Source organism: Benincasa hispida, chromosome 8 (genome assembly GCF_027475165.1).
Source record: "Benincasa hispida cultivar pf3 chromosome 8, pf3_genome.v1.1, whole genome shotgun sequence".
In the NCBI taxonomy this organism is placed as follows: domain Eukaryota; kingdom Viridiplantae; phylum Streptophyta; class Magnoliopsida; order Cucurbitales; family Cucurbitaceae; genus Benincasa; species Benincasa hispida.
This window is the reverse complement of record NC_143485.1, coordinates 21,005,062-21,017,143: the sequence shown is the minus strand read 5'-3', so window position 1 is coordinate 21,017,143 and position 12,082 is coordinate 21,005,062.

Sequence of the window (12,082 nt, the reverse complement as noted above, 5' to 3'; positions counted from 1 at the left end):
CACGATTCCACCTAGAGATGTTCAAATGACTCGACAACCCAAACAACCCGGACTACCCAGCCTAAATTAGAAGGGTTAGGTTGGGTTAGTTTAAAATTTGGGTTGGGTTGGATTTTTTTTTTTTTTGTATTTTTCAGGTTGGGTTGGGTCTCGGGTTGAGATTTTGAAAAATTCGGGTTGACCCAACCCAACCCGAATTACTAATATTAATATTAAAAATATATATTATTTAATACTAATAAAATATTAGTGGAATTTTGTGACTACATTTTCTAGTCAACAAGAATGTAGAGAAGCTTGTGTTAAGATGTTAATTGTTGATGAATTGCCTTTTAAATTTATAGAGAATGAGGGTTTATACATTTTTGCAGTATGTCTTGTCCTAAGTTTGACCCTCATTCAAGTGTAACAATTACTAGAGACATCTATCAACTTTATCTTAAGGAGAAAAGGAAGTTGAAATCATTTTTAGTAAGCAATTCTCAAAGGGTCTGTCTTAGAACTGACACATGGACTTCATTGCAAAATGTTAACTACATGGTACTCACTGTACACTTCATTAATTCAGAATGGGTTTTGCATAAATTATTTTTGAACTTTTGTCAAGTTGTTAACCATAGGGGTGGGACGATTGGCAAGGTCATTGAGTGTTGTTTGTTCGAATGGGGGGTTGATAAAGTCTTTTCCATAACTGTTGATAATGCAAGTTCAAATGATGGGGGTTGTTTTGTATATTAGGAAAAGACTTAGAAGTTGGAAAATCCTAGTCTTGGAAGGTGAATCATTACACATGAGATGTTGTGCTCACATAATTAACTTGATTATGAATGATGGATTGAAAGAAATGCATGATTTCATCGCTAGTGTTCATAATGCTGTAAGGTATGTAAGATCCTCTCCTAAGAGATTGACAAAGTTTTAAGCTTGTGTGGAGCAAGAAAAAATAGAAAGCAAAGCTCTTTTTTGTTTAGACGTGGCAACAAGATAGAACTCTACTTATCTTATGCTTGAGCATGCAATCAAATTTGATAAAGCTTTTCAAATATTAGAGGAAGAGGAGCTGGATTATCAGGACTATTTTGCTGAAGATGATCGTGGAAAGAAGAGGGTAGGGTCACAAAGTAATTCTGATTGGAAAAATATGAAGTGTTTGTCATGTATTTGAAGGTATTCTATGATGTCACTATGAAGATAAGTAGTTCTTTATACGTGACTGCAAATTCTTACTTGTTCTTTATATGTGATTGCAAATTCTTACTTTCATGAGATGTGGGGTATTAATGAGCTTTTAATTCGTTGGAGCAAAGAACATAACTCTATTTTGCGTACTATGGCTGTAAATATGAAGGCAAAGTATGACAAATATTAGGGTTCATTTGACAAAATTAATAAGCTTGTATTTCTAGCTGTGGTGCTTGATCCTCATTACAAATTGGATTATGTATGCTTTTGCTTTGAAAGTGTTTATGATGATGCTATGGCTAAAGCTCTTGCTGATGTTGATGCGTTTGTATAATTTTTAAAAATCACAAGTTGATGGCTTTGGTGACGATTTAAGTGTCCAAAGTTGTGTTTATGAACAAGTTGAATTAAGTGATAATTCAAGACCATTGAGATCAGGAATTATTGTTGAGACTGACCCGAGTGGTCTTGTATTATCACGATACAAGAGAAGAAGAGAAGAAAAACATACTTTAAAATTGAAAAATGATGTGGATCAATACTTGCCTAACCCTTGTGGAGAGCTAAGTGATCATTTTGATGTTCTAGGTTAGTGGAAACTAAATGACTATAAATACCGAGTTTTATAAAAAAATTGCTCAAGATATTTTTGTTGTTCCAGTGTCTAATGTGGTTTTTGAATCAGCATTTAGTACAGGAGGAAGGATTCCTGATTCTTTTAGAAGTTCATTATCACCTAAAACAGTGGAAGCTTTGATTTGTACACAAAATTGGGTCCGTGGCAAAACATCCTTATTAAATCTTCCTCCACAGCTTAAAGAAATGGAGATTTGTGAAAAAATTGAGAGTAGTAAGTGGTGCCTCCAACTTAATTGTTACTCATTTGTTGCAATTTTGTTATGCATTTTTATATGGCATTATATACCTTTATATCTTTTTTTTAGATAATGTCTAGCCTTCGGTTACAATACAAAAATGAAATCCATGGGTTGACAATTTTCATGGTAAGTTGAATACTTATATGATAACCTTTTTACTTTTTATTATTGATTTATTTTATTTAAACTAACTTGGAATGTTTTAAAATTTTCAGGACTAAGCTGAATGCTTGGGATGCTAATAATTGTGGATTTAAAAGTTTGGTTCATAGTTTAGTCGTTGGTTGTCATTATGTAATTCTATAGGATTAGGAACTTATATGGTTACGTATTGTATTTTATAATGTTGTACTTTATGTTTATGGCTAACTATGGATTCATGGATATGTGGTTTCAAAGATATGGATATATTGTACTTTATGTTTTAGAAATTTGATTCACGGATATGTTTGTGACTATGGATTATGGATGTGCCAATTAATGTTTAAAGACTATTTTATGTTTATATTTATCTTGGATCGATTTTTTGATAATGATTGGGTTGTTATAAGGTTTCTTAATCTACCAAAAACAGGGAGAAAAAAATACAACTCGACAATCCAAGCCAATCTAACCCAAATTTTAAGGGTTGGGGTGGGTTGGGTACCTTATTCGGGTTATTCGGATAGCCAATCCCACCAACCCGAATTTTCGGGTAGGTCTAGAAAATACCCCCAACCCAACCCAACCCAACTCGTATACATCCTTAATTCTACCACTCCATTTTATCCATACTTTCAACTCAACCCATTTTTCAAATTTGTTAATATATTTGAAAAGACTGAACAATTCAGGAAGGAATAAAACCCAAGGAAATGAAAGGATGCAAATAAGTGTGGAAGAGCTACATACAATTTATAATTCCGACAGTGGGCCATAGATATAGCAAAGTTATTTAAAGTTTACGATAAAAAGAAATTAGAAAATGGTCGATATTTTCCCAATAATAAAGATTCTGTATTAGGATAAGTAGTAAAATTTTGAACTTACTCTAGTGAACATCAATTGAGTTTACTTGATTAGTGGTCTTCATTCCTTGTGAACTATCAATAATGCTACAGTAAACTAAGTCCATATAAGTCACACAATTTCTCATCTTAACAAAGTTTGTTCTCATGATTGTGTTCATTTTGACCTTGAACACCGTCTAGTCTCTCATGGGTGTTTTGAAAAATCCATCTTAAAAATTCTCATAGAAGTGATCCGTTCACACTTACATATAACATATTAGATACATTTTTATTTTAATAATATATTAAATATATTTTCAAATTACAAAACCTGTTAGCCTCAGGAAGAAAAAAAAACAATTATATACAAATCTAAAATTCGAAGAAAACTAAAATGAATAATTAGTTACCGCCAACAACTGGTCAAAATTGTTGAAAAATGTGATAAAACAAATAAGCTTCTAGTAATTGAAAGAGAGGCAATTTAGAAGAAATTTTTTGAAGTGTCTCAACCTAGGCTATGGAGTGTAAAGAATGTCAATTGCAATATTTGTGCAAGAAATGTTTGTTCTTAGGATTTTTTTATGGACTATAGAGGTTGGCTCTCTCTGAACTTTTACTTGCCAAAAAAATGCAAGGTCTTTATATGGACTATTCTCTATAGAGGCCTTGTTGGGTTATACTATCTAGTGTAGGCCCAATTAATCAAGATCATTCTTGAGTTGATGAAGAAATGGTTGAAGAAAACTCTGTTTCTTCGAGCTATCTCTGTTTTTCTCTATTTTTCGATAGGCATTGTTAGATACTCGATGTGTAAATACTCGTTACTCGATGAGTTTCTACTCGTTATTCGATGGATTTTTTTTTTTATCCTCGATGGAACTCGATGAGTGTTAATCTTTACTCAATCCTACTTGATGAGTATTAATCTTCACTCGAAGCAACTCGAAGAGAGAAATTCTTGACTCAATGCTACTTAGTGAGAGAAATTTCGTGACTCGATGCAACTCAATACTCTGAAAATGTTGTGATTTGTTTACAAGATCGTGTTTTCTTGATTTGCAGAGAAACAAATGAAAATTGAAAAGAATAAGATAAAGAAAAAAAAAAGGAACACGCAGAGTTACGTGGTTCGGCTAATAAGCCTACTCAATGGGAAGATTCTCTTTCTTTCTTACTTGAAGATTTCTTACACTAGTTGTTGTTTATAGAAAAATAGAAAGTACGGTGATTTTTTTTTTGTTCTGATCAGTGGTATTTATAACACATACCATCTGATCGTTACAAGATAAAATTTGTTATGTAAACTAAACTAGCTGAAATGGTATTTGAGTCACTGTTTTTTTTTACAAATTCTCCACCTTGACTCTAATGCCTGCAATCTTCTAATCTTCCTAATTTTGACCATTCTATTTACCCTGTGTCTGGAGGTTCGAAACCAACTTGTTCTAGACATTTGATCAATTTAAGTTTTGATATTAGTTTTGTCAACATGTCTGTTGCGTTCTTTGATGTGTGAACTTTTAAGATTTCTATTTCCCCTGTCTCAACTTTGTCTCTGATGAAATGATTATATCAATATGTTTTATTCTAGTGTGGTATTGTGGATTTCGGGATAAATGTATAAAACTTTAGTTGTTACATTAGAGTCTTACCACTGTTTGACTTAATCCAAAGTCTTTCAACAATTCCTTAAGCCACAATGCCTCTTTAATTGCTGCAGTTAATATCATATGCTCAGCTTCTGTGGTAGATAAAGCCACCATAGGTTGTAATGTGGCTTTCTAGCTGATTAGATTAGGACCATAAAGGAATAGATAGCCTGTTAGGGACCTTCTTTTATTTAAATCACCAGCATAGTTAGCATCCACATATCCATATAGCTCTAAGTTTGGTTTAGCTGATTTTTGTTAGACTAGTCTTGAGTTTTTAAACCAAACTAAGTACTTTAGGATCCATTAAGTGGCCTCCCAGTGTCGCTTGCCTGGGTTAGACATATACCTACTAATAAGACTAGCTGAGTATGAGAGATCGGGTCTGGTAGAAATCATTAAATACATTAGGCTTTCGACTGCCTGAATATAGGGTATAATAAACATCTGTTTTTTTATGTTCTAGGCCAGAATCTTTAGAAGAGTTGGCTAAGGATAACTTGAAGTGCTGACCAATAAGCAAGCTTACAGGTTTAGCATCACTTAGGTTGAACCTTTTTAGGATTTTTTTACAATAGTTAAACTGGTTGATGCTTAAGATAAACTCCTATCTGTTCCTTAGGATCTCAATCTCTAGAACTTTTCTTGTTTCTCCCATGTCCTTCATGTCAAACTCTCTTTTTAAGAGGTTTTTAACATGAATTAAGTCTTCCTAGACCTACTTGCCAGTAACATGTCATCCACATATATGAGTAAGTAAACCTTGTCCTTGTAGAAACTTGTAAACACATATGTCATAGGAACTTCTTTTGAATCTAATGCTAGATATATAGTCATTGAACCTTCTATACCAGCACCTAGGTGATTGTTTTAGCCCATAGATTTACTTGTTGAGTAAGTAATAGAGATTCTCTTTTTCTTTAACTTCAAATCCCTTAGGTTGTATCATGTAGATTGTCTCTTCTAGATGTCCATGAAGGAAGGTAGTTTTTGCATTTAATTGATACAATTCTAAGTTATACACCTCTTTCATAGACATATAACCTACTGAGTATGTACCTCTTTCGTACACCCCAGATTCTCTCTATAAATGTAGGGATGCGTACCTCTTTCGTACACATGGTTATGTATACACCTCTTTTTTATACACATAACCCACTGAGTATGTACCTCTTTCGTACATCCCAGTACCCTCTAGGTATGTATCACTTTCATACACACCAGCCCTAGTACATCTCTTTCATGTACTAGCGCCCTTGGACGTGCATCACTTTCATGCAGTCACATAGTCTGGAAAGGAAAAGATATTGCATCTAACTTCATATTACATATAATGTTCACATAATCATGAATTCTCTAAAATCTCCTGATCAAGGTCTTGATCATGTTAACTAACCTCAACATACGTAATTAATCTAGTATTAATGGATCTACTCTAGTACATCACTATCATGCACTAACTCATGTAAACAATCAAACATCTGAAATTTCGTAATACATCATATAGCTTACACACTTTCATAATAAATCACATAAATAAGCATATCAACAAAATGCTCCAACTTTTACCCAACTTTAAGACATCCTGTAGTAGTGTCGCTTAACTCATAATTTAGGGTCATGCTCAATCGTCCTTTTAATATATCTCATAAAATTCTAAATCATGCTCATACATTAACATGCTTTAGATATATTATCACATGCTCATATATCTTTTCTAAACAGTCCATTAAATCTCAAAACAGTCAAAATTATCCTGGTAATTAGTCTTACAATCCCCAACATAAATCATAAATTTATCGGCACAAAGACGGTTCAAGTAGTAAGATTACTTACCTCAACTTGGTAAAAAAGCGCAAAACAAAAATCTCCTTAGAACTTCTTTAGCACACTTGAATCAACCTAAAGTTGTGGCTTGGTCTAAGACAAATTCCAATACTCGATCTAATTAGCCAATCTGATCATGAATTAAATCCAAAATCAATAACTTAATTTTTCTACTATTACTCTCAATCCAAAAAAATAACCATCCAACAACTTACAAAACTTATCGATCTTCACCAATTTTCTGCAAAACAAAATGGTATCTAGCTTGATGGTCAATGCCTCAAAACTTCCAAACCTTGAATCTAAGTTTCAAACCAAAGAGAGGTTACTAATTTAACCCAAAATCAAATGGGTCAAATTCACCACCTCCCAAATTATAAGGGAAAAAATAAGTCTTACCCAAGCTTTTCCTCAAAATTCCGACAAAGATCGGGGCAACGGCGGCTGACGGCGCATCGACTTGTGACTGTCATAGATAGGCAGCGTGTGTTTCTGTCGGACGACATAAATTTTTTAGGCTAGCGGCTGGTAATGAGGGTCTTGCATGAGGAGGGTTTGCGAGAGTGGGAGAAAAGGGGAATTTCTAGTTTATAGATTTTATTCAGAATGAAACTCTATATGTCTCGAACAGACTGACCAAATTTGAGCACAATCCAACGGTTCAAACTCTGGCAATCGACAATTTTATGGAATCTATCGCTGAAAAACCGAATTGCTTTCTCCACAATTTTTGACGTCTTTTCACTCTCATTTAATTTTGAAAAAAATCTCAATTCTTTTATTTTTTTTCAAATTTTGAAAAGATATATAAAATATTTTATCACAATATCTCCAAAATCTCCAAAGATTCTATTAAATTTAGAAATCAATTAACTTTTCAAATTATCTCAATTTAGGCTTCAAAAACCAAAATTAAAGGGCATAAGATCCATCAATTTGATACAAATTAAATCCTTCCAAATATTTAAATTAATTCAAAACCACATGAAATTAATTATCTCTTTTAATTTTTTTTTAAGTTGGCCTTAAAATCCAAAATTAAATGGAAGCAAAATTCAATATTTTCAAGATAATTAGTTCGAATATCCAATCAATTAAATTCAATTTAACCAATAAAAGTTTTTCAATTATTTCAATTATTTCAATTTAACCCCAAATTTTCCAAATGAAAGGAAAATTTAAACTCAATAATTTTAGATAATGAACTTAAATTTTCCCAAAATTTAGGATGTTACATGCATGTTTATAGAAGTTACTGGATATAAATTCAAAGTACTTTTATAGTTTTTTCTCATATACCTCCAACATACAAAACTGTCAACTACATTGTGATGACATGTTCGAATAACATCAGGACAAATTGTTAAGTTTAATAATGAATAATTTATTATAAATTTAAAGTTGATTAAATTATCTTAATTTGAAGTTAATAAATCATAAGCTCTTTTAAAATTATACCAACAAAAGCGTAGCTCAAAATGTTCATACTATCAACCTGTTCGATTCCCTCACTCCACACTTTAATTACATGTGAAAATCCTCGTGTCACCGATTTAAATTTGGTTCAAATAAATAAAAATAAAGTACTTCTTTTATTTCATCTATCTTTTTCTTTTAGTTCCTCATCATAACTTGGTCAGCACCTAGTTAGACTTTTTTTGTTCCAAGAAACAGATTAAATTAATTGTTTTTATCACTATTTATAATTTGTAGGTACTATTATTGCATGTAACGTGGATTTAATAGTCCTAGAACCATTAATGTTTAGTGAACCGCGCAAACCTATTTGCAACTTCTTTGTAAATATTGTCGGAATGATATTTTTTTCTGTTTTTCAAATACTTTGAAAGTGCATGAATATCACTGAAAATTTTTCCAAAAAACTTTCAAGACCGTTGATGAACGATGGCTGCACAGATGGGCAGCACATCCAAGGTATACAAATCTTTCTTTTTTTGGATAATAAGGTATAAGAATAATCATTAATATTTAATTTCAATTTAACATGTTTCTTGTGCATTTTCAGGCCAGTTGATGATGTTGATGCGGCCGGTGAAGGACTAGGAGATACAATTGAGGTAAATCATTTTATCTTCATCTTTGATAACGTCGAAAATATGCTATCTGGATTCGCTTAATTCAAGATTGTCTTAGGATTTTATGTGTTTATTTTTCTATTTTGTAGGTATCAAGCACTCAAGAGGTGGAATCGCACATTTGGAGTTAAACGGGATTAATTTGAAGCAAATTGGAGGCAATTTGAGCATCTGGACTTCAAAGAAAGAAAAATAACCAAAATGCCCCTATATCTCAGCATTGCAACCCTATCATGGATGTAGAACAACGCTACGCTAGAAGGCAGAACACATGGATGTAGGATAGCATCGCGGGGCTTGCCCTACATTTGCCTTATGCTCGAGGTCTAATTTGCGACTAGAGTTGTAATGCTCCTACCGGCGTTGCAACACTGTGACTATGACTAAAAATTGTTGTTTTAGCTGCCTAAGTTAGGGAATCTTAATTTTTGACGATTCCAACTACCTCCTACTTCAATTTCTTTTCACTTTTCTTCTATTTTAGCTTGAGTATGTATCAAGACATTACCTTGGTATTTTCTATGACTATTATGGGCTAAGGTACTCATTCTAGCTTGGATTTGTTAGGATTTTTTTGCCTATTTGATATATTCGTGAGATTACGAACTAGAGACTTGTAATTTTCGGTTTCAATTCTGTTTATTTTATGTTACGATTATTTCATTAAATGTTTGAAAATGTTTTAATTATCACTTTTGATTGGCATCGGATATGTCACATGTAATCTTTTATTAATCAATTAGAAGCAATAGGTTAGGGTAGCTTGCAATCACCTAGATGAGCATTGTTCTAACCAACCTAGTATTGAATCAACCAAACGTTTAATTAAGACTTTTCCTTGTTGAATGTTCAACCTAACTTTGCCTTAGTTCTTAATGCAATTAGGTCAATTTAAATTTGCATGTTGTTCATCGGTTTAAATTAGACTAATTAGTTGATTAGGTCGGATTAATTGGTTGTTTTAATTACTTCGGTTAGGTAAATTTAATTGCATGACTCTAGTAATGAGAACTCTGTGATCGAATGCATCGAATAGGTGAATTCCATCAGAACCCAAGTTGCCTTCTCAAATTAAATTCTGGCATTTAATTTTATTTCATACATTTTAATTTAATTGGCAATAAAAAAAATTTCACAAACCCCCCCTTCGGTTACCCTTGGCCTGGAAACACTTCAATAAAGAAATTGTAGCGCTCCTTGTGTTTGACTCAGTCTTGCCAATAAGATTGGTAATTTGTTGTGATGGATAGGATCAAATTATTTGGAACGAATTTGATCGACTAAATCTACTTCAACTAAATTGGCGTCATTGCTGGTGAGCCAAGTATTTTCTTTTTTGAAGGATTTTTGGTTCTTTGTTTGTTCTTGAGTTTTTCCTTCTATGTATGACCCGATCCTCCCAGGATCAAAATTCTTTGTTGTATTTTGCAGAGCTTGGTAGGGAGGAAAAGAGATGAAGAAGGGAAGTTAGAGAACAAAGAGCTTTGGAAGAATAGATTCCTGTAGAAGGCACAATCGAAGAAGAACATTATGAAGAGGAACTTGAGCAAGAGACAATGGTACAACCTGTCGAGCTCATCATGAAGGAGCTTTCAGCTCCTGACCTTACTCAGTAGCCCCTCTACATCACTTATCCTGAAACCACTGGTAATTTTGAATTAAAAACTTGTGTAATCACTTACTACCTTCTTTTTCTGGATGTGCAAGTGAGGATCTGCACAAGCACTTAAAGGACTTCTACATTGTGTGTAGTGGAATGTGCCCTCATAGTGTAATTGAGGAGCAACTCAACCTTTGAACCTTCCCATACTCTTTGAAGGATGAGGCGAAGGAGTGATAGTATTATCTGCCATCGGGATGCATCACCACATGGATAGAGATGAAGAAGAGATTTCTAGACAAATTTTTCTCAACATCTCGAGTTGCCAGAATAAGAAAAGAGATTTACAGCGTCGTACAAGGGCATGAGAAGTCTTTATACGAGTATTGGGAGAGGTTCAAGCGCCTCTATGCTGGCTTCCTTAATCATCAAATCCTAGATCACCTCCTGATTTAGTACTTTTATGAGTGACTGTAGCAGGATAAAAGTAACATCGTTGCAGCTGCAGGTGGGACACTTCTGAATAAAACCCCCTTTCAAACTATGAAGTTGATTTCTACATTGGCTGAAAATAACCAACAGTTTGAGATTAGGGATCGTGTCATTCAAACCATCACATCTTCAGAAGAGGTAAATGACTTTAGAGTTGAAATTGCTGAACTTTATACTCTTGTGAAACAGGTTTGCTCTGCAAGGTCGCAATCTCAGGAGCCTGTTACTAAGGTAAATTATGCTGGAAATCAGCAAGGCGATCAGATCGATTTTATGAAAATTTAAACATCGTTTGTATATTTGATTATTGATTTTATCCAAATCTTATTCCTATTAAGACAAACAATAACACTTTCAACCCACCCGAATAACTCTTATTCCTATAATAATTAGTCACAATTTATTTGGTCAATAATTTATTAACTTGCTTAACAATTTCTTGTAAGTGTGACTCTCCATTTTAGACCCTAAAACTCTACCACAATGAGCCAATTGAATGGAAAAATCGATTGGGACAAAAACTAAAGAAATCCTATCCATTTTTGGAGTTTTCCCTATTGACCTAATGCACAAACCATCCAAAGGGGGATGCTCTCAGGGCACCTCGAGGTTGTGAAAAAAAATCCCACGATGGAAACCAATGAAGGACCTAGGACATGTTGACACACGTCATTCTCTCACTTACTATAAATACTTTCTCTATTCACCTTGATATTAAGTCATGCAAACACCATCTGTAGGGGGGTTCTCCCAGGGCACCTCAAGGCCGAGCATGTTTCTCACAGTGTGAATTTTAAGGGAGAACGTGAGTGGAAAAATGATATATCATATACATCTTTTTCCTCCCACTAGAACGACATCATATAAAAAAAACAAAAGATATTCATATTGAAGGAATAAGCCATGAAAAGGTACATGAATGGATACAAATTACCAATTGATATTAAAAATAATGAAACTAATCATAATGTAAATAAACACATTATGATATAAAGTTAATTTTTAATGAAATTCAAAATTATACTTTGTTATATGAGAGAAATAAATATTTGAATAAGATTTAAATATTATTTATATGAATGAGATTCATATAACATTATAGGTTAAAATTAATGTGGATGAGATTTATATTATTTCTATAAGTTATATGAGAAAATAATGTATTTGAATAAGATTCAAATATTAGATAATATGAATGAATAAGAATGATATTAAAACTATAGGTTATGTGAGAGAATATGGTTTAAATATAATTCAAATGAACTTAAAATGTGATTTTTAATTATTAATTAATTAATATTATTAATAAAATTACATATTAAATAAGATTTAATATATATTTAAATTAAATAAATTTAAAAATTAA